We start from the raw sequence: 24695 nt of genomic DNA on the forward strand, positions 1-24695 counted from the left end.
AACTGAGATTGTGGAGAAGAATTCAGCCTTAGAAAAATGTTGGGTCAGTGACCTGGCACAACCCAACCCAGTTTGTGCCATGCTGACAGATGGAATATATCTGGTCCAACCACTTGAGTAAGATGGGTGTCCTGTACAACAACGACATGCCACTTCTGGGAAGACTTGCTGAAGTTGCCTTTCTTTGAAGGAACCCCCTCCTCCCCCCGGCAAGAGTTTTTCCTTGCCATTGTAAGAAAGCCTGGACTCAGCAGGAGTCCTAATGGGAATAGCTACTTACAACTGTGTATTTTCTCTGTGATGAAGTGGGCAGAGAAAATATGAGAGGTACATTGACTAGAGCACCAGCCCCATCCAGTTCTCCCATAGTTTCTTCTGTTGCCTTTCTCTGCTTCCTCTCCCCTGATGCCTCCCATGTCACCTCTCTTGATTTCCCTCTTACAGTCTTCATATCATATCAGTGCTATGCTGCAGTCTGCTGCAGACCAACTAAATGAAAGTAAGACAGTTCTTTCATCTGTTTCACTTTGTCGCCCACAGTGTAGAGTCATAACAAAGGAACGGAGCAGAACACACAGCTGGACTCCTGGACACTAGGCTCTGATCACTTCCTTTGTGCTGAATATGCACTGCAAACTTCAAGGTGCAACAGACCAGAGTTGTGTAACTTTTACTTTGCAGCTACAGTGAACAGACTGTAAGACACCGATGGGGAAACAAGGCACAGGGGCAGGCTTGTAGGAGGCCTAAGCAGATTGCTGGGAGGGAGAAACTGTATGATATGGGTCTGTCCCATTAGACACTTTTCATCTGCTATTATGGGGAATTCTGTCCGATAGTTTTTAGGAGTGGTCTTATTTAAATGAGCCCTGCACTCTTTGTGAGGGGTTTATATTACATCAATAGGGCTCATCCCTGACAGCAAAACTTCTGGAGCCATCAGGTGCATAGGCTTCCAATTGCTAAAATGAAGCATCTCCTCTAGCATGGGGGCAGTGAGAAACTGAATCTATTGCCCAATGAGCATGACACTTACCTGAGATGTGAGAGATGAGGGTTCAAGTCTGTACTTAATTATACAAAGTGGAACAGCTCTGAGAGGAGAGAAACTCACCCCAGAATAGCCTGGTGGGTAGGGCACTGATCTGGGATATGGGAGACCAGCATTTAAGTCCTTGCTTTCAATAAGGCAGAGCAAGGATTGGTTCTCCCATGTCTCCTGCAGCTCAGGTGAATGTAATAACCACTGGGATACTGACTATAATAGTATCTGTCTCTCTCTTGAACAGTTTTGAAAGATCTCAGTTTTGTCCTGGTGCAGAATGAAGACTTTTTAAAAAATCCTCATGTGGTGGGAAAAGCCGCTTCAGCTCTGCTCCAGTGGAGCCCCTTTTGATTTCTGCAGAAGCAGTAGTTCTTCATGACAGTTTTTTCCAGGGTCCAAGCCACCTATCAGAAGCAAGAGTTACATGAACGTTCCCTCTCAATACAGAGGCAGTGAAGGAGTCACAAGAGACAAGGGTGGGGTAGATCATATTCCACAGTAGCAGCAGCATTGGAACTCTTTCAAGCAGGCCGTTCCTGATGGAATCAATCTGCCTGAGAAGGTTTTAAATGGAAGTTATCACTCTCCCAGGGCTATATATAACCTCTGACATTAATAAGGGAACACTGTCAAGATAATGAGAGCTAAAAAAAAGGAATGATCTCCCTTAAAAATTTATTTCCAGCGTAGGTCTTAAATTCAAGATTACTCCAATGTACTTTTTGAAACTGACGCTGGCTATGAAAAAAAGTGATCAGGGTCAAGACTGAGAAGCAGAAACACACACCAAAAATTTCCTGTTTTCTGAACGATCCTTTCATAAACATCAGCTATTAGAAACACAAACCAAGGGGTCCTACTATTTTGGAGAGGAACTAGAAAGCTTTTTTTTTTTTAAATGTAGGATTGAAAAACAATCAGTAACTCTAATGTGCAGACATAAAAATTACAAATCAATAGAGTGTCAAACAAAATAGTTGGAAAATCAGGCCCTGGTTTACCTCTGGCAAGTGCAAAGTTCTGGTTTTTGCACTTCCTAGCAAGAGTTAATTACATTAACTGAACATTTAAACTGTGCAGGTAATTCAGTTCCCTGAACTGTTTTACACTAAGTATGAAATATGACATATACAGTTAGAGGAGCAATACTGACCACCAAAACCAGTGCTTCCTGAGTAAAAGACCCTTCAGTTCACCTTTTAAATCCTAGCATCAAAGGGAGAAAAAAAAACAAAAAAACAAAAAACCAGACCTGGGTAATTCATTTGCCAGGATCGTAAATGTACCATGATCACATCATGTGAATCGTTCTCTTGCCAGCTCAGTTTTGTGACATTGCAACAAATTAAAAATGTACACGATTTTTGCTCTCAAGTGTCCAGAGAAAAGAATTCTCGTCAATTACAATTTGCCTGTTGGCTAACTGGAAAGGGGTCAGTAAGGACAGAGAACACACCCACATCAAACTCAATGCTTCTCACACTTACCCAGGTCATGGATTGTCACACTAGCTGCCCAGAGATTTTTTTCTTCTTCCTACTCTCACAGGAATATTTTACATTATAAAATGTCTCTTCCAACAAGGGGGCGTGCTTTTAGTCATGTCAGTCACAACCTTTTACTAAAAGATTAAATGCTATTCCACACACACACTGCACTGATTCTGCACACACAAGTGCTTCTAATGGCTACAAAGGTAGACAACTCTCTTCCCCACACCCACCTTTCTCCTGCTCTTTTCCTCACACATTCTGAACAGACAGAGATCACGGGTGTGCACACTGAATTATATGCTGGGGCGCAAAGCATCTTTTGTTTTGTATTTGTTTCCCCAGTCCTGCAAACACTAGTTTCAAACTAGAGGAACACCTGAAATTAAAGTACCGGTATATAAAACAATTCTTTGAAGTACTTTTTAAAGCCTTCCAGCGGCAACCACTAAAAATAGTAATGTCAGCACTTATCTAAATGTCCTAGGATTCCAGAGAGGACTTGCCAACATCTGTAAGACTTTCCTAGCAGAGAAGATAACAACTCCCCTTCTGCAAAGACACACAGGTAGTTTTGCACATGTCAATAATCCTATTGACTTGAGTGGGACTATTCACATGGGCAACTTTAAGCACATGCATCAGTTTTTGCAGGATGGGGACAATGGTCAGATCCAGATATTTATAATCAGAGTATCTGTAGATTTAGAAACAAAGGAAAGCTGAACATTCAGCCTGCAGAGCATGTCCTTGAGATAGAAAAATTTCCCTGGTCATGGCACCAACTTTCCCCACAGTAAACTGGAGCATTTTCTTGCTACTCCAAATATGTAGTTGTGTTCCAAGGTAAATGTTTGCTTTTTAAGGTCGCTCATGATAGATAACTTTGTTTGCAGGATCTGGGCCACTTATGCATGGGATAACTTACGTCAGGGAAGTTAAGTACACATGCATTTGCAGAATGTAGACCACAGTAATCTATAGTACGATCTTAAATAGGGAACAGTTACTTTGACTCATAATTACATTCCCTGTGTACAGAAAACTTATTGTAGAAAACTTGGCACCATGGTACAGTTTCCTTTTCACAGTCACCCTCTGTAAAATGTAGTGTTCAGCTTTCCTTTGTTTCCAGTTCAACAGGCTACCTCACACTATAAATACCTGAAACAGAATAAGTTCCTGGTCCTGCAAACTTCCCTATAACGGTAGACTTCTGCCTGCATGGAGAAACTTGCAGAAATGGGGTTTGTGAAATTGTGCAACACCAGCTTCCATTTTAAATTGGAGACACATTTGTTCTCAATCTAACCACAGCTTGTTATTTGCTTAGCTGAAAGCAGACATTTTCTCTCTCATTGTTATGCCTGATGCATTGTTCTAAGCTGCTTTAACAATATATTTTACATATGCAACTTGCATACCATTTTGTGTGAAATTGTCACACACAGAATTTGAAAGTATCAATGAAAATGTCTGCATTTTCTACTTGTAGACTGGGAAATGAAACCTTTTGAAGATGAACTGAAAAATCAATGTGAAGGAGGTTTTATTTGCAGTAGTGTCAAATGAAATCTCTTTGGAATGAAAAATATTGGCTGATGCATACAAGCATAATACTTGTCCTTCGTTGATTAATGTTTCTCTACCACTGGCATAACATCTTTCATAAAGACCATGAATTTAAGTAGCTCTTTCTTTAATACAGTACATTTATAACCAACAAGGAAGAGGGGTGTGTGAGAGAGAGAAAAAAAAGTCAGTTTGTCCAGTTATATGACGTATACAATGAAATCCTGGCTCCACAGAAATCAGTGGCAAAACTCAAATTGACATCAAATGGGCCAGGATTTCACACTTAATACATTTAACAGTAGCCATAATGGCCAAGATTTTCTAAAGTAGCTACTTATTTGGGCGTCTCCATTTCTGGCTGCCCAACATGAGACATCATTAGGATCCTGCATTTCAGAATGTGCCGAGATGAAAATAACCCTTCAAAGTGTCTCAAGTTGGGCACCCAAAATCATTAGCAACTTTTGACAATTTTTTTTTTTTAATAATTGGAGATATACCAATCTCCTAGAACTGGAAGGGACCTCGAAAGGTCATCGTGTCCAGCCCCCTGCCTTCACTAGCAGGACCAATTTTTGCCCCAGATTCCTAAGTGGCCCCCTCCAGGATTGAACTCACAACCCAATGTAGGACACTAAGTGTAATGCACACAGCTCCCAGAGAACATACCTGCTGGAAATATATTATGCAGCATTATAGTACTGAAATAGATTGGAATGCTGCGGCACTAAATGGTAATGCAAAGAGACCATTGTCAAGACAGAACTGAGCTATTGCAGCACAAAATTAGTAAATCAATTAATTAATATAAGCATTTGGAATGACTGTCACTTATATTTTTCAACTGTCTTAATATTCTCAATGAAAAAGGCCAGTGTTGCAAAATGTTCAGCTTCCTGCAACAGCTGTGACACACAATCACTGAAAGGAGATTTCATGCATCGTTGTATCAGCTCATTTTTCTGTATTTCTAGCCACTTCAGATAATTTAGGATTTAAAATTATATGCTGTTTGACAAAGATAGGAAATTAACCTAGTGATGTTGCTGTAATAATTTTAGTCACTCATGCCAGTAAAATTCATCTACTACTTTGCTGTCCAGAATTTTGGTAAGAAAAGTGTATTTAATAAGTGGCAAATAAAGATAAAAAGGAAAAAGCATAGACATAGAAGATGATGCTTCAGGACAGAGAAAAGTTGGAAATGTAAGCTACTTTCATGCAACAAATCATCTTAAAGTATCTTTGAAAAACTGAAAACAAAAACATTGACAGTTATTAAAAATAATTCTTGCCCTGCGAGTAGTTACATACAACACAAATTCAATTTTTCACCCTCTACAGCAGGAGGGATTTTAAAGGGCCAGGACTCTAATGACCAACATTACACACAGAGTCTTGGGCTTGACAACCTGTTTTATGAGTTATGCCCTCTTCTTTCTAAAGCATGTCAAAGGGATCTTTAATTTTTCACCAGGCCGGTCATGTTAGAAAGGACCATGGTTTAAACATTCCTCACAGCACCTACAAGTCAGACAAACAACTAGTATTCAACTAAAACATCAGAATTTGGAATAAGAACAGGGACTGATGCGACTCATTACATTGTACTACCAACTCTTACTATAGCACAAGTTTTTATATCTTGGATTGACATTTTACTCAAGATCAGTAGCATCATTAAACAGAATGATATGACGGGAAACATTTCTTATGTGGTACAATATTCACTTTAAACTACACTGACTAGAGCATTTCATTTCTATTAGGAATTGTAATTTATACAGAAAACTCAGGTTTAGCGGGCATTAGAAGCATGGGTAGGACACCCATGGATAGACAGAAAATGTAATTTTTGTTCAGATTTCTGAAGCCACTGCATACATTTCCCTTAAACTGTTTACTAGATTACATTATCTTGTTGTGATGCAGAAACAATTTAAAGATATAAACACCTGTGCTGGGGCCAAATGGAGGAAAATCTACTTTAAACTGCTTTTCTTGTAGCTCTTAGATTTGTAGCTGTTCACAACTTTGCTAAGTGATACTCTAAGTTCAGGAACGATTTCCCAGCTTTGACTAATTGTACCAATGGACTGCTGTTTGAGGTCCATGTTGCTCCTAGGTTTTGGACAGAAGAATGGGAAGAAATACAATGTCCTGGTTAAAGTCTGAATTTATATTTGAACTAATCCCTTTGAACCGTTAGGAAGGCTTAAGGAACAGAACTCTGTGGATCAGAGAAACATTACTTGTAGCCTGGGAGATCCACCCAGTTCATCCTCTGCCTTCCAGAAAGTATTTCCTACCATTTGAGCACATTTAAATTGCTGGTCTCCTCCTGCACAGTATCTCTGCAGCTGAGATCAACTGAGCCATGTCAGCTGACAGCCCCTGGTTTAACTATGAGGGAGGGCTAGCAGGCAGGATGAGTGGCCTTCAGCTTTAGAATATACTTCTTTGTTGGTCTAACACAGCCCAAGTCTGTTGATCTTCAATATATGCTGCAAGGACCAACTCTTCCTTAGGCTTTTGAAAAGGAGGAAGGTCAGGGAGGTGTGTATATACACACCTAAACCAACATATACCTCCCTGACCTTCCTCCTTTTCAAAAGCCTAAGGAAGAGATAGTCCTTGCAGCATATATTGAAAATCAACAGACTTGGGCAGACAGACCAGCATGGTACAATAAACCAGCAATTTTTACAATACCTTCACTAGAGCACATGCATTTTAAAAATACAGCTAAAGGGCTCGATTCTCTGTGTCCGCGTTCTGCTCATTGTGGTTTGTGGGGCCATCAGGGAGCCAGTTATGCTTCCCCGACTCTGTGCCAACCCAACTTCAGTGCAAGTTGGAGCAGTCTATAGGACCTTAAACTAGTGGAAGATCAGTGCAATGAAGCTTTGCCACACCCCTGCCCCCTGCATGCTCTCCCTTTTTTTGTTTTGGGGGGGGAGGCTGTTGTGGGAGCCAGTTCTATTGAGTTTATACCTGCTAGGAGTTCCTTTTTATCAGGAGAATTATCCACTGGCTATGTACAGTGAGAATCTGGCCCCAAATACATAAGTATTTGATTCTACTTTAATGTTAAGTTATTTATGTGATCCACCACTAGATAGACTATTTCACATTCCAGTAACTAACTGGAGCTTTCCTTCTATGGGTTCTAATCATGGCTGCATACTATATTACTTTGCTGGATGGACTATACCATTGGAATAAAATCACTTCACAAAGAACCAAACAATGGTATCTGATGCATCAGGAAAGCTAGGTGTTAAAGAAAGCATGGTCCTCTTTGCAAGTGCAGGATGGTTTGATGCTCTGTAACCCCAACTCAGGCATATTCACTCTGATAACACAAAATAGCCTATGGTTTAAATAGACATGAGTCACTTACCCTCTGTTCTTACACCCTCCCCGCTTTTCCTTCTTAAAAACACTGTAGAAACCTGAGGTTGATGCACTTCAGCATTTCATTAGTGAAGTGAGTTCCACCTATACAGTAATTAGTACAGAATTCCTGGATACTTCAGGAAAACAACTCACAAGTTATGCCCATCAAAAAGGAAATTTCCTTCTTTGCGAGTGGATTGTTAGGATCAACAACAAATCAGTCTTAGGGCAAGGCAAAGCTTTATTTCACACAAATAACTTGAAATATGCTATATCAGATTCTCATGCATAAGAAAAAACAAATATATATGCATAATTGTTGAAGTCAAATTCATACCTCTGAATAATTACTAACTGGCAAAACAGAAAGGGTAAAAATAATTGCAGCGAGAATATTAATAATCATTATACAGAGCCATAAATTTACACAGTGCAGAAAAAACTTGCCATTAAAGACAAGACAAACATGTGACAAGACACAGGAAAACAGTTCAAGGAAGGGAAAGAGGAGAGATTGTTGGTTGGGAGAATGAGAAAGAAAAAAATTCTTTGAGCAAATATATTTGAAGAAGAGATTTGAAGAGACAGAATTTGGCAGTCAGGAAATGTGAATCTGCTCCAGCAGGCATAGGCAACAGAATGACAGAATGCCCAGAGGCAAGAAAGAGGGGGAAAAATGAAAGGAACAGTAAGGAGGAGATGGGAGGAGCATAGTGAGAGAGATAAGAGATGTAGGGAAAATATGAAGACTCTTGAAGTTAGTGGGTATACACTTATGGAACACGGACAGGGGACTTGAAGGAATAGCCTCACTTTCAAGGAAATATTATGTAGAGCCTAGAAGGTGAGGATGAGCTAGAATGTACTTACCATGGACATGTAGCAGTGAACAGTTATGAAGAAGGGCTGATGTGTTCAGAGTGACGGGGGTGGAAATTATTTTAACAGCAGAACTTCAGATCGATTGAAGGAACATAAGGGGGGGGGCATAAAGGGGAAGGTTACAGTAATTGAAGTCTGAGCTGATTATGCACAAGGCTTACACAAAGAGATGCCACAGTAGACAGAAGTGGAAAGGCCAGGGATGGAGAAGTAGCATTGGAAATCATTTGCAGAGAGGTGGAAGTTGAAACTATGGTAGTAGATGAGGTTCTCAAGAAGAAGACAGGGAACAGAGGAGTGAAACCCGAGGGAAGCCTGCAGGTAGCTGGAGGGCAGAGACTGAGAAGTTGATGAAGAATCAGCCAGCAACGGAGGAGAACTCGGAATAAGTAGGGTCAAAGAAGCCAAGAGAGAAGCAGCAGTTAGGAGAAGAGTTCACTAATTTAATTGAATGATGCAGAGTAGAAGGCTGTCATGGTTATCTACAAGAACTAAGACTATGTCTATGCTTGGAATTGCAGGTGTGAGTCCCAGCTTGGGTAGACTAGCTCTCATCAAGTGCATTAGAAATAGTAGTGTAGCTGCAGTAGTATTGGCAGTGGCAGCAGCTGCATGGATCTAGCTGCCCCGAGTACAAACCCTCCTGGAAACCATGAGCATGTACTTGGGGTGGTTAGTCCATACCATCACTCACTGCTGCTGCCTGTGCTACCATGCTACACTACTATTTCTAGTGCACTACCTTAATGAGAGCTAGCACAAGTATGTCTAGTCAAGCTGGGAATCACACCCAAAGCTCCAAGTGTAGATGTAGGCCTGGAGTCAGGTAGACACTATGTCCACATAAATAAAGTCATTAGAGATTCTAATGAAGTTTAAAATAAGGACTAACAGTTATCACAAACTGGATGATGCGATAGGTGAGCTGAAGCCTGAATCAACACTATCAGAAATATTTACTTAAACATAGTAAATAATACATTAAGTCTATCTCAAATACTTGCACGGTTTCTCTCTTTGCTAAAGGAGTAACTGCAAAGAGGAAAAACAATTCAGCCTCAATTCCCTCACATTCTGAGGTATTGCCTCAAAGTCCAATGAAGTCAAACAAATCAGACCCTTATGCTTTTCCAATACGTAGTGGGAATCCTAGATACATAGTGCAACAGGAGGACCCATGTACATCATGTCAATGTATTAATTTATTGAAAATTGCTTAGGCATAAGCATGGTACATACAGAAGGGATCAAGGCACTGAGGAAGACTTATCCAATGTTGGGGTCTATTCTTCCATCAGTATTGGTGTATAACTTGTACTATAGAAGCTGTGTGCAGTATGCCTAGAAAATAAGATGATTTCCTAGATAGGTGACCAAAATCAAACCTGCAGCTAGTTAAAGAGTAGAGGGTAGGCTGGAAAGAAGGGGACTGTAAAGAATTACCCAGTGTCCACGACTGTCTGTTTTTAATGTGCCAATCTTGCATCCGGCAGGTCTAGTTTGTAAGATGTTAATGGGCAGAATTTGCAACATTACTTTACGTGACTAAAAACCTCACCATACCACATGCTGATGTCTGTGGGATGAGTGTGTCCTGGCACAGTCCATTTACATGTTGGCGGCAATACTACAGTGGGAAAATACCTGGTACATTCTGAAGAGAGCTTTAAATGCTAAGAAGCAGATGGGGGCTGTCTGGCTACTTGGTAAAGATTAAAAATTACCATGGCTTAAGAGCTCAGCTCTTTAGCGTGTTCCCTACAGTCTGATGATAGAAATCCTGTCAAAAGAACTAATATAAGGGGATAAAGTAGAATATTCCATCTATTAGATATTGCATAAAAGCTTCTATTTGTGTTACTATTTAGGGCAACAACATGTAGTTGAATAGGAAATTACAAAATTTTTATTTAGCCTCAAACATTTTCAAACAAGATAAAACAAGCTCTCTAAAACAATAAAATTTAATATACAAAAACAACGAGGAGTCTGGTGGCACCTTAAAGACTAACAGATTTATTTGGGCATAAGCTTTCGTGGGTAAAAAGCCCACTTCTTCAGATGCATGGAGACTGTTATTCTTTAAGAAATCTGTTAGTCTTTAAGGTGCCACCAGACTCCTCGTTGTTTTTGTGAATACAGACTAACATGGCTACCCCTCTGATAATTAATGTACATTTTTCTTATTTCACATATTCCAAAGGACATATATAGTTCTTATCCTGAAATGTACTACAGTTACTTCCTTTGCATCTATAATTAACCAAATTATTTTATACCCAATCTGATTGGTTAAAAATTGGTCACATGACCACAATGCAGGTTGCTCTCATGCTCTCCTAAATGGTCATAACACTCTTTGAAGGCCCAAGATCTTTATCTGACATCTGCACTAAGATGGCCACCCCCTAAAAGGCTCATCAATATGAAAACTGGCTTCTTGCAAGTGGAGCTAATAGGCTCTCTTCCAACCCTTCCCATGGAAGAGGAGACCTGACAGTCGTCCCAGCTCCCTGATTAAGATAAAAACTGGCTAATTTCCCCAATATCTCTTGCTCATGAGGGCCTGGCTCACCAGCTCAAACCCACCAGTAAGATGAGGAGAGAATGGCTGATCAACTCCTGTTGGGCAGAAGACATCAGGGAACTGGCTGGCCCAAACATTTATATGAGGTGACCTCCTTACCGTAACACCTCTGAAGACGTCAGTGTTCATTTACATTCTATAAGATCATAAAATAATTTGGTCTTTGCATGGGAAACAATCAAAAAAAATAGGCCTTATATTAAAAAAAATTTTCTTAGACTATTATTTCCTTTAAGCAATGTTTACTGCCCTCGGAGCCAATCAACATTTGTTTTACACACATACCTTTTTGTCTTGTTTTTGTAATTATTCAATTAAACAAATACAAAATTGAACAAAAAATGAACTGTTTCAGTTTCAATTAACCTTTTAATTTCAGTGTTCATTTGTTCACTTCCTATATCATTTAAAACTGGTAAAAATCAAAGAAACCTTCAACATAAATGAAAGATAGCTTGACTGGAACGCCAATAGCTTCTTAGGTGACACGTCATCAGAGATTTCCTGTACAAACTGACAGTGAGGAAGAGTGGTGTATTTCTGAAACCTGAAGGATATGAAAAACAAAACTTATTTTTCTATTTTGCTCTGCTAACTTCAGCGGGATTAAAATCTAGACATTCCCATTTTTCCAGTTTAGCATTCCTCAAAACATGCTCATCAGCTTCTCTGCAGTTGTCAAAAAAGGTGCTCAGAAGTCTCATCTGCCACTTTTAATTCTGAGCTGCAATTCCACACAAAAATATCGGTAAGTGAAGGCAGCTAACAGGCTTTTAGTTTTCACCTCATGACACAAATTACCAGAAGTAGCATTCTTAATTACAGCTAGTAGGTAGGTGGCACAGTGGGTTAATGCACTTGCCTTTCATTGCTGCAAACCTGTTTTTTTTAAAATCCAATTTCAGGTCACAGGTGAAATGAGTTTGGTGAAGGCTGCCCAATCTGCAGTGGAGATTATGTGGTTGCATCACAGAGTCATCACATAATTTGACACAACTGGCAGTCTATCCATTCCCTAAGGGGTGGGGAAGCTTGTGACCTCTGGCTGTTCCACACCCACCTCCAAGCAGTACGAGATCAGTCTGTCACTTCTAATACAATTCACCACATTAAACCTTCTCCTCACTCCTTTATAATTTGAAACCATGAAAAAACTGAGTAATTTATCCCAAATTTGATAATTTTGTGCCTGCTGATTTACAACAGTGAATGATGTACAACTCTAGACATGAATGTGTGGGCATAATCACACCCACCCCCCATCCCTCTGCACATAAGGGTGATCGTTACATTGGAAGGAGAAAAAATAATCTCCTTAGAAATGCCAAGAAAAGAAATATTCCCAAATCAGGCATCACAAGAAAGTGACCAGCAGTGTTTTCACCCACAGAGTGAGAGTTTAAAAGTGGTTTGAAAATATCTGACCACACTGAAAATCATAACACTACACATACACACACACTCTCTCTCTCTTCCCCTCCCCAACAAATATTGAGGCCTGATTTTCCCTTGCTCCCTTAAACAGTACACAAAAGGTGAAAGGATGCAACAAAGAGGGCAGGGAATCTCCCTAGCACAGGGACTGGGTATGACTTTGCTCTTTGTGATCCCCTGAACTAGTCTGCTGGGGTCTAGCACCTCTACCAGTACTGTACTCTCCAGGATGTGTGGGCAGTGGACTTGTGGGGAATAATCACACGCTGTATCAAGTGTGGCACACCAGCAATGCTCCCTCTTCCACTTCAAGAGACAATATTTCCCTGAGCCATAACGCATCTTGAGCTTTCGAGGGGCAATATCCTCTTCCGACTGTGGGACGTTAATTTCTAACCAGCCCACATGACCATAAGTGTCTCCACTCTTTAGGGAAGCTGCACTATATGCCCACATCCTGCATGCCAAAGTGCAGTCCTAAAATTCCCTATCTCCAGACCCAGCTGACTCCAAGGCCAATGGATCATGGCTAAACTGCCCTTTCCTTTCCCTGTTTTAGGGTTTACAATTTGGCTTCATCTCCTGGCTGTATGCATATTATGCACAAAAGATAAGGTCTCTCTTACTTTAAATTTAGGGGTGTGGGAGTTACCAGAGCTCACAGCTCCAGCTTCTGGAATCAAGAGACTGCATGGGAATCTCAGCTTTCATTAAAAAAGAGACTCTTGTGCTGATGATTGCAGAGAAAAGCTTGAAAATGTGAGATCCACAGGGCTCCATAATACTTATGGTGATGGGTGAATATGACCAGTTGGCTGCTTTATCACTCTCCTTTACACACTCCCATACACAAACCTCCTTTGCTCAAAAATTTGCCATTGCTGTTGTAGGAAGGGCCTCAATTCCCACAAGAGATCATGGGCTGCTAGTTCCCCAGGTGTCCAATCCATTTTGCTAATGATTTTGAAGTCTTTTGACCCTTCAATCTGTAATGAAATATGGTAAAAATAATGCTTGAAGCTAACAACTGAGATCTTCTGATATAAAACTTTCTAGTTCTTTGGACTTCCAAGTGATACCACAATCTCCTGAGCACCATGAAAACCTGAATTAGCTTTTTCAGTGGTGGTTTCAGTATGGCTATTTTCCTGTGAGAATAACTTTCTTTGGAAGGAACTTCCTTTAGTATCCATAGGGATAGGTTTAGGTTGCATGGATCTATTGGAAATATCAGGCCTGGAGTGTGGAGTTCTTGCTTGTTCATATGCCTACTACAGATCTGAGAAACATGGCACAGGAACTTTGTGCCCACTTTGGAACTGCTTCTATTTTGATTTGAGCTGAAGAACGTTCAAATGTGGTTCCCAAACTCTTAAATAGGGCATCTCTTGCTACTACCACTCTTGTACTTATTTATCCTTTGAAGAACATTATAACCATCTGACAACCAAATGAGGGACTGGATGACGGTGCCTGGTGTGGATCTCTCCACATTCATTAGTCATTGCTAGTGGTTTCAGTGACAGGGAGAGACTTAGTAGCCCCCTTAAATGGAAATGTGCCCATGTTATTATTTGCATATAAGAAACATCAGACTTAACAGCCTAGAAATTAAGCTGATTGTAAATTTTGAATCTGTTTTGTTCACCAACAAATTGCTGATTGCATTTTCAAACGTCTTTCTTTTGAGACACACACCTCCGTCACGGTCAAGTCTGTTAGATGGAGTCGTTTGTCCTGGGGTTTTTTTTCTATCAAGCCAGGACAGCGAAGAGCCGATAGTATCAATGAATGAGGTGTGTTGAAAAGGTACTGCCGAAGAAACTTTCCTTATACATAAACTCTCAGAGTGGATAGATGTGATAAATTCCTTGCAATTGCATTGCTGGAATCAATACAGTAATACTCTTAATGTTGTGTAGCATCTGAACAGCAGATTCACGTAGAATCAACAGATGCATTTCACAGTAAGCAAATCTTAGCAGTCCTCTGTGTTTCCCCCAACTGGCTGGTGTACAAGAGGCATCCATATATTATATCGAGTTATTTATATTGCAGAAGTACTCAGAAGCCTCATTGTGCACAGCACTGTATAAACACATAAAACACCGTCCCTGCCATGAAGAGTTTAAACAAGATGCAATGAGTTTGACAGACAATAGAAGGGAAGGAGAAAAGGTTTAAGATTGTGCACATACAAAGCCTAACAATGGCTGCAGTTCGAAAGTCTGAAACCAGTTACCCACAAAATTGGAGATCACTTTTCAAAACCAGAGCCTTTTTTTTTCCTCCAGATTTGTCCATTCTAATGTGACCCTAGAAATCCTATACAAGACACAGCTGATCCTACAGTAGTGGAAAAAGCTTAATAGCTATTTTCTGAGTAAAGCCTCAGTGTTTTTGTCTGCTGGGTCCCATAGAGATTATGGTCTTCAGCACAGAAATAACTATATTTTGACAGTGGTGCTACTATAGCAAAGATGAATGCCTCTGTAACACATGAAAATAAAATGAGCATATTCTACAGAACAGTAAATACACTGCCAGTTAACTCTCCTCCCCTTAATAACCTAATACAGGCCTGGATGCATTTCACAGAGAGGACATACTTATCAAAGTTGTCTTATACTTCCTCTACCTAATCCCTTTGTATTCCTTGGGTCAAATTCATCCCTGGAGTAACTCCATGCCACTCAGATGGGAACATGTGTGCAGTCACACCAGCGATGAAATAGTGAGAGCATACTTTACTTTGGGTAAGCCCTCCTGGGTCTCTGAACTAGATTCTTCATTCACAGAATTGGACCAGTTTCCTAATGCTAGAAAGATGAAGGGGTCAACTCAGTTTCCTCTTTGATTGCTTAGATAATTTGAACTTAAATTTTCCATGCTTTACTTGGACTAGCGGAATCAGAACTAAATCATGACCCTGTTTCCTTTGACTGACACTTCCCTTTTTGGCTAACTCTTGCACATTAAAGATTCCATGTTAATCAAATTTTGCTTCTTGTCAGATAATTCAACTCCCACTAACTCATTTCATCCTGGGAGTATAACAGGACTGTTCATTTATGAGCTTCCTTATTTCGCAACCCCTGTCTCCAAGCAAACAGGCACAAAAGAATGCTTGCTTCTTTCTCAGGCTCTGCTAAAAGTCACCTCATTACAGAAGCCTACCGAAGGAATCTAGTTTAAATTTGTGATATACCTACTTACTCCCTATGATCTAGGGTAATGTTAACTTATTCTTTGCTTGTGACAAGTTTCCTACCATTCAGGCTTCTTTTCTCAGTTATACCATAATTGAGGCTGCCCCTTGAAGCATTAAAGGGATGGGAAACCTCACCTTTACACCAGCTGAAAGTTTCCACAGGAATGCTTCTGTTTTGGCTCCAGTGGGAATGAGACTGAGACTTCTTCCTCTGGTTCATCCTCTAAACCGGTGATATTAATCTTTTGTAATACTGGGAGAGAAGGTACAGACTAGGCACTGAAAACCCTTTATTCAGGGAGTGGAGACAGCATGTTTTTCACTCTTTTGTAATGTACAGTATGGAAGGAGTGAGGAGGGCACGTCTTTTCCTGCTACTTTGTCAGAATCTGACTGTGAGAGACTCCATGATGCTGTCACACTGACCATCTCTCCGCCCAAATATATAGAATTTGTCCTCTCAAAAGTGATTGAATATTGTATTTTTGACAGAACTATAAACAGCAACACGTCTTTAGACGCCTCGTTGACCCCAAATCGATATAAACAGCATTTGGATAACGGAGGTGCCCTTGCTGCGGTTTTGTTTTCTGTGGAGGCAGCATTTTCTAGAGGGTCAAAGAGCAGGGCAGTTGTTATTTTTATGTGACGCTCTATTAACTGCCTCTGGTCTTTCATGGGAGAAGGGCAACTATATAGTGGAGGAATTGCGGGTACAACACTGAGGAAGAAGTATATTTGAAATGTCATGTCAGACATTTTCCAAAACATTGGAGGCTCCTCGGGGCAGGCAGGATGGGCACTGCCTAATCCAACTTGAATTAGATCCATTATTATTATTAATCACGGTTGTAAATTGTCTCCAAACCCATCTTTGGGTGAGAGTTTTGCCTTCCCACTTTCAGAGGTCGCCATCCAAAAGGTGCTATTTGAAAGCCTGTCCCTTTTCAGAAAGGTAGGTTTGGAAAAAAAATCCTGTGTAGAAAATATGGGAGTAATGCTCCATTTAACTGGGACTATGGCTCTTACTAAACAGGTTAATCCCATGCCATTATTAACAGTTTATATCTGCCTATCCCTAGATGAATGGTTAACAGGGGCAAACATTTTATATTCAACTGCATTGCTCAGTTCTTGCTTCTGTCTCATCCCTACAAGTGTGCTGAAGTTTGGTTCAACTACACAAAAGAACTGATAGTTTTAAGCAGACATCACGAAATCTGAAGCAAGAAATAACAAGAGAATTCATTTCCAGAAGGATTCTGATGCATTTATGCAACAGAAGAAAAAAAAACTTAATAAATGCAATAGACTGCTAAAAAATGTTGCTAGTAAGACATCTCCAGCTAAATATATTTCTGGATTCTGACTGACAATAGAGCTGTTCTGAACCACTGTGCAGTTAAGAAATGTAATTGTTTCAGTTTTGCTTCAAGATACTGATTTTTTTTTAAACAATAATGAAATTCCTCAGACTTTCGCATTGATTTGAGGGAAATCACCACCTACGATTCTAATATTCTTCATCTCTACACAGTGCAAAACAAATCTCCCAAAAATCTATAAATGTCTGACCACATGTTTACGCTCCCACATTAGCAAAATCAGTAGGTAATATACTTGGGGAAAAATTAAGAGGAAAAACCCTAGAAAGTTCTGCTATTGCCTCAGAGAGGGCAAGAAGACAGTTTAATAGATACAGTTGTACCTTACCTGATTCTGCGGTTTAATACAGCAACACACTCTTAATCCTTCTCTTTGAGTACAACATATGCTGGGAACTATAGCATTTGACCTTACACATTTCTACACAAGAAACTCCAAAGTAACCTTTAACTTCAATAAAAAGCTGTGTTCATTCTCCTCCTTATGTTCAGCACAGAGCAATCTAATACACCTCATCATGTGGTGTGTTGCCATAGCAGCATTGAATCCAGCTGCTGCAATACAAAAGACTGACAAAAAGTTGATTTTTTCCCCCTCCACCCAACCTGTAAAAGTCAAGGTGCTTTTCTTGTGCAGTAAATCTAATCCAAATAGACTTCTCCTACCTACAAGACCTACATTTGTGATAGAGTCTACAAAGAAACACATTAAAATTCACATGGGGGGTGGGGTGGGGGAGAAGGGGTTAAGAAAACCAAATGAGTTAATGTGAAATTGCCCTGATCCCTTAAACAGCTCATCATTATCTATCTGCTCATGCCATTTAGCAGTTTCAAAATTCAGATCACTGCCTCTGTAGAAAATGCAGTTACATAACCATACTTAACAGAAATACAACAGTAAAACTGCATAGTAGGTGATGAACATTATCAAATACAGAAATCATAGAATATCAGGGTTGGAAGGGACCTCAGGAGGTCATCTAGTCCACCCCCCTGCTCAAAGCAGGACCAATCCCCAACTAAATCATCCCAGCCAGGGCTTCTTCAAGCCTGATCTTAAAAACCTCTAAGGAAGAAGATTCCACAACCCCCTAGGTAACCCATTCCAGTGATTCACCACCCTACTAGTGAAAAAGTTTTTCCTAATATCCAACCTAAATCTTCCCCACTGCAACTTGAGACCATTGCTCCTTGTTCTGTCATCTGCTACCACTGAGAACAGTCTAGATCCATCCTCTTTGGAACCCCCTTTCAGGTAGCTGAAAGCAGCTATCAAATGCCCCCTCATTCTTCTCTTCTGCAGATTAAACAATCCCAGTTCCCTCAGTCTCTCCTCATAAGTCATGTGCTCCAGCCCCTTAATCATTTTTGTTGCCCTCCACTGGACTCTTTCCAATTTTTCCACATCCTTCTTGTAGTGTGGGTCCCAAAACTGGACACAGTACTCCAGATGAGGCCTCACCAACGCCAAATAGAGGAGAATGATCATGTCCCTCGATCTGCTGGCAATGCCCCTACTTATACAGCCCAAAATGCCATTAGCCTTCTTGGCAACAAGGGCACACTGTTGACTCATATCCAGCTTCTCATCCACTGTAACCCCTAGGTCCTTTTCTGCAGAACTGCTGCCTAGCCACTCAGTCCCTAGTCTGTAGCAGTGCATGGGATTCTTCCGTCCTAAGTGCAGGACTCTGCACTTCTCCTTGTTGAACCTCATCAGATTTCTTTTGGTCCAATCCTCTAATTTGTCTAGGTCTCTGTGTATCCTTTCCCTACCCTTCAGCGTACCTACCACTCCTCCCAGTTTAGTGTCATGTGCAAACTTGCCGAGGGTGCAATCCACGCCATCCTCCAGATCATTAATGAAGATATTCAACAAAACCGGCCCCAGGACCGACCTTTGGGGCACTCCACTTGATACCGGCTGCCAACTAGACATGGAGCCATTGATCACTACCCATTGAGCCCGACGATCTAGCCAGCTTTCTATCCACCTTATAGTCCATTCATCCAGCCCATTCTTCTTTAACTTGCCGGCAAGAATACTATGGGAGACCGTATCAAAAGCTTTGCTAAAGTCCAGAAATAGCACATCCACTGCTTTCCCCTCATCCACAGAGCCAGTTATCTCATAGAAGGCAATTAGGTTAGTCAGGCATGACTTGCCCTTGGTGAATCCATGCTGACTGTTCCTGATCACTTTCCTCTCCTCTAATTCCTTGAGGACCTGCTCCATTATTTTTCCAGGGACTGAGGTGAGGCTGACTGCCTGTAGGTCCCTGGATCCTCCTTCTTCCCTTTTTCTTAAAAAAGGGGCACTACATTGGCCTTTTTCCAGTCATCTGGGACCTCCTCCGATCGACATGCGTTTTCAAAGATAATGGCCAATGGCTCTGCAATCACATCTGCTAGCTCCTTTAGCACCCTCGGATGCAGCACATCCGGCTCCATGGACTTGTGCTCATCCAGTTTTTCTAAATAGTCCTGAACCACTTCTTTCTCCACAGAGGGCTGGTCACCTCCTCCCCATACTGTGCTGCCCAGTGCAGCAGTCTGGGAGCTGACCTTGTTCGTGAAGACAAAGGCAAAACAAGCATTGAGTACATTAGCTTTTTCCACATCCTCTGTCACTAGGTTGCCTCCCTCATTCAGTAAGGGGCCCACACTTTCCTTGACTTTCTTCTTGTTGCTAACATACCTGAAGAAACCCTTTTTGTTACTCTTAACATCTCTTGCTAGCTACAACTCCAAGTGTTATTTGGCCTTCCTGATTTCACTCCTGCATGCCTGAGCAATATTTTTATACTCCTCCCTGGTCATTTGTCCAATCTTCCACCTCTTGTATGCTTCTTTTTTGTGTTTAAGATCAGCAAAGATTTCACTTTTAAGCCAAGCTGATCGCCTGCCATATTTACTATTCTTTCTATTCCATCGGGATGGTTTGTTCCTGCAACCTCAATAAGGATTCTTTAAAATACAGCCAGCTATCCTGGACTCCTTTCCCCAGGGGATCTCCCAGGGGATCCTGCCCATCAGTTCCCAGAGGGAGTCAAATCTGCTTTTCTGAAGTCCAGGGTCTGTATTTTGCTGCTCTCCTTTCTTCCTTGTGTCAGGATCCTGAACTCAACCATCTCATGGTCACTGACTCTCACGTTCCCATCCACTTTTGCTTCCCCTACTAATTCTTCCATTTGTGAGCCGCAGGTCAAAAGAGCTCTGCCCCTAGTTGGTTCCTCTAGCACTTGCACCAGGAAATTGTCCCCTACACTTTCCAAAAACTTCCTGGATTGCCTGTGCACTACTGTATTGCTCTCCCAGCAGATATCAGGGTGATTGAAGTCTCCCATGAGAACCAGAGCCTGTGATATAGTAACTTCTGTTAGTTGCCGGAAGAAAGCCTCGTCCACCTCATCTCCCTGGGCTGGTGGTCTATAGCAGACTCCCACCACGACATCACCCTTGTTGCTCACACTTCTAAACTTAATCCAGATACTCTCAGGTTTTTCTGTGTATTCATACTGGATCTCTGAGCAGTCATGCTGCTCTCTTACATACAATGCAACTCCTCCATCTTTTCTGCCCTGCCCGTCCTTCCTGAATAGAAATAAGTCAGAGGCACTATTTCTAGCATGTTGGCCTTGGGAAAAATTTACAGTACATTGCTACTTAACTGTCGAACAGAACTGTATTGCTTCAGAAAATGCGAATGAAACAAGACTTTACTATTCATTACCATTATATCATCACTAACCACAGCGAAATTGTTTGATTTAAATATGGATGGTTTACGTTTTTATACAAGTTCACAGATGACAGTCTTCATAGTAATATTATTAAAATATGGTCTTTGGATACTGGACGGTTCTGGAATTGTAACAGAATATGGAATCTTCCAACTGTAAAGCCCCAATCCTGAAACTGGATCCATTAGGCTAGACACTTGCTATGGTGCAGAGATTCACATAACCTTAATTACCTGTGTGAATCTAGCCAAAATTAGAGACTAAAAGCAGTTACCATCTGAAGGTTGTTCATAGGCCTATGCAAACAGAGGGTCTCAAATAAATCCCTAATGTACAGGTGTCCTCAGCATGACTGCCATTCTAATTAGCATCATTTTTAGCAGGAGAGAGGCGATAATTAGACAGGCATGGGCACCTTTCACCAGTAGGTGTTTCCTCCAAGTCAAGCTTATGGCACATTGCCAGGGCTGTCAGTCACGTTTCATAAGAACTAAATTCACTTTAAGGTAGTCTAAAGAGAGCTGCTGCAACGGTAACGTTCTGCACTGACGTGCTGGGTATTTGAGGTAGAGTCTCTCTCTCTCTCGTTCCCAGGGTTACAAAAACTGTTCCAAGGGTGAAGCATGGCAACCCTTCATGAAGTAAGCTCAAAGTAAGAGCAAAAGTTCCACTACTACTGTGGCAGCAAACTATGAGTTTTCCTGCCCAATCTGTCCTATGCCTGAATTTGAAAGCCAAGCCATAGAGAAGCCATATACCAGCATGAGATGGGGGGTGGGGTGGGGTGGTTTTCTTGAAAGATGGCCAGCTACCACCACCACCAAAAATGTAATCTTCGACTCAGAGATTTATTAAAGGACCCAACCTAGTGCCAAATTAATTCCTATAGCTACTTAAATGAAGACGCTTTCAAAACCAATGAAGGCATCTTTAGTTTAAAACAACCGATAAAAGCTAGTTTCTGAGCTCAGATCTATTATATTTTTATGGGCGTACAGAGCCCCAAGTGAATCTCTGCCACAGAAGCCTCTCAAGTTTGAAAATAGCAATGCAGTTTCCTGGATGAATCACCTTACTATGCCTCAGACACATGCAGCTATTTATTTGCTTATTTATTTTTAAAAAAATGCTACCTGGTATTCCAGATGTATGGATAAAATAGACAAGATATGGAATAAGAGAACAGAGTTATAACCACAATTAACCCCCTCATTCTCAGATTGGCATTTTACCCTCTTGTGTATCATCTCCCAGTCAATTTCTTCCCTAAATCACCCTTACCTCAGGAAAAACTTGGAGGAACTGATAAGCTGAAGTTACACATCTGAATACAGTTCCGGTTGCTATACATTTATTTATAAAGTCCTTTAGTTAGTATGTTAAATGAGAAGTTACAAAATACAAAAGCTGCAAGCAAAGTGAAATTCCCATGGATGATGCCTATTTTACTATCTTTCATGTGTACTTTTGATGGCTTAAGAAAGCAGGCAAGGCAAAAAAAAATCTATTGAAACAGCTTCATAGAGTATTAAAAGGAAGTCACCTGTTTGAGCAGAAAATGACTATGAATAAAAGGTTTTGTATAGCAGTAGTTCCTTTCTCTCTGAAATAAACAAAAAAAATCCAGTTCAGATGATTGAAGTACTCTTGGGTCTGGGACAACCCACTGAAAGTCTCCATAGTCCATGATTCCTGGCAATGCCCTATTGAGTGGGCATGTAAGGCAATGACTGCACTGGAAATATAGCATCTGCTATCTCTTTACACACAGGGAGATGAAGCAAAGATTAATAGAGCCACATTTTGAATAATTCATGTTTGCTCTGGAGTGCAAGGGCTAAAAGCAGACTTCTGTGTCACTCACAGTTACTGCTTCCCCCAAGACTTTTTTTTTCTTTGAGCAGCGTCTAACTGTAGTGGCTCACTTTAAAGTTCCTTTTTTTCCCCCTATAAGAATTGCCAGTGTGAATGGTATTCCCCATTCATTGAGAGTCTAGGGAATAGCTCTGAAACCTTCACTATCTCTAAAACTGGTAGGCACTTACAAAAAAAATGTTCCTGTTGCATGTAGGAACTAGCTTCCAGATGGTGTTTGCTTTTGAAAGGAAAGGTTCTATTGTGGTTTGAAGCAACAAGTGCTTATTGTCCTGGAACACAGTAAGTTAATTTCCTCTCTGGGGGAAAAAAAAAAAGACATTGAGCTAATGTGAAATATATTCAAATGAAGGTAAGTCTGCTTTCTTTTAAATACATTATGCTTAGGGACTGTTAATTTTTCTTGTACAGCATCAAGCACATTATTGCTTAATAAAATAATTTACTATTTATATTTGTGATGAAAGTATTTTGCAAATATTTTTCATGCTAGAAATGCTATTTCTTTATTTAGATTTCTATAAAAGACAGCTGTTCCTACTGGTATAGTGGTACTTGATCATTATGTAAAATACCTACACCGTACAAAATAAAACTAGCAAAACCAACCCTGACCCATATAACAAAACTGTATGAATCTAGCTCAAGTCAGCAGTTGGGGTAGACTGTAACTCTATGGTTGCTTTTCAGCGTGGGGCAGTGAGTAGCTGTGCTACACCAGGAGCAGAAAAGAGTCCCACTTCCTCCCTACTTGCTCTAGAAAGTGTGTAAATTACTTCATTTACCATGTTTTCATGGAGACTTATTCCTCCTACACGCCAGTCAGCTAGTCAGGCCAGTGAGTGGTAGGAAGGAAGCACAGATCATTCTCATACTCAAAGCTGCCGACCCAAAACATTTTAAAGTCATAACTCAGGCCTTAAAGAATCAGAAGAATGGCTTAAAAACCATGATTTTTTTTAACTAATTAATTTTCGGTTTTATTTGCCTTTAGGTTTCTGAGCTTTTAGATTACACTCAGGTCACATACAGGCTTTTCTCTGCAAGTATGGAGGCTGGAAATTAAATGAACTCTAAACGAAAGCTGGGACTTTAACCCCATCAAATACCTCCAGGACTAAAATAAACACTAAATATCATGATGCTTGCAATGAGATTGCGAGAGCTAGCAAACCCAAGTACACATCTCTCATTGTCCCCTCCCTATCCATTTGCTCCCATCTCTCATTGTCCCCTCCCTATCCATTTGTGTATTGGGAAAATAGCAACTTGCTCTCATCACCCCAACTCCAGCCAGTTGCAATCTGAGCAGGGCCAAAAAAGGAGTAAGTAGAAGTAGTGAGGGGGGCTTAATCTGCTGAGCAGCTAAATAAAATAAATAGTCCCTTCTGTGACATTATATTTCATATTCTTTATGAAAATATGCTTGTGGTAGGAATATGACATAACTAAGATATGCTTTATGCAAGATAACTCTTGTAAGGTATCATTGGAAAGGTTATAATTTACTAATTTACTAATATGATTATCCTATTTGTATGCATGTATCATTTCTGTATCTCAAATTAGGAATATTGACTATATATTTCAACTATGCTACTTTGGGTGATGCCCACTGCTAACACTTCAGGTACAACAATGAAAAAACCCATCAGCAAGAGACAATGGACTGTAAAAGAGCTTAGTCTTCTTGTGAAAAGTTGGGTAGTTATGCAGAGTATCTCCCCTTCCTTGACTCACAGAACTTCAACTGGTTATGCACTGCAGTTTTAGGTACATTTTAGTGTTCTGTGATCCTCTGCTTACCTTTGGAAGAATGGCAGATTACTTCTCTCATCTTAGGGCTGGTCTTCACTACCGGGGAGATTGATGCTGCAATCAATGTAGCGGATGTCGATTTAGAGGGTCTAGTAAAGACCCACTAAATCGACAGCAGAGCTCTCTCTGGTTGCCTCCGGTACTCCAGCTTCCCGAGAAGAATAAGGTAAGTCAGCGAGACAGCGTCTCCCGTCGACGCAGCGCAGTGAAGACACCAAGGTAAGTCGACCTAAGCTACGTCAATTCCA

General features: G+C 40.7%; 1 protein-coding gene across 14 annotated transcripts in view; it reads right to left on the minus strand.

Annotated features, from left to right (window-relative positions):
* DTNA (dystrobrevin alpha) overlaps positions 1-24695 on the minus strand; it is a 299292-nt gene that overhangs the window by 142482 nt on the left and 132115 nt on the right. Inside the window, exons 2-5 of one of the 14 annotated variants that reach the window (XM_045004595.1) lie at positions 22800-22928; positions 22298-22357; positions 13268-13398; positions 11411-11525 (exon numbers count right to left, since the gene is read on the minus strand). The exons of the other annotated variants lie outside the window; for them this stretch is intronic. The gene's annotated coding sequence lies outside the window, so the exon portion shown is untranslated. The remainder of the gene's footprint in view (positions 1-11410; positions 11526-13267; positions 13399-22297; positions 22358-22799; positions 22929-24695) is intronic. 14 annotated transcript variants of the gene reach the window in all.

This window comes from Mauremys mutica, chromosome 2 (assembly GCF_020497125.1).
Source record: "Mauremys mutica isolate MM-2020 ecotype Southern chromosome 2, ASM2049712v1, whole genome shotgun sequence".
In the NCBI taxonomy this organism is placed as follows: domain Eukaryota; kingdom Metazoa; phylum Chordata; order Testudines; family Geoemydidae; genus Mauremys; species Mauremys mutica.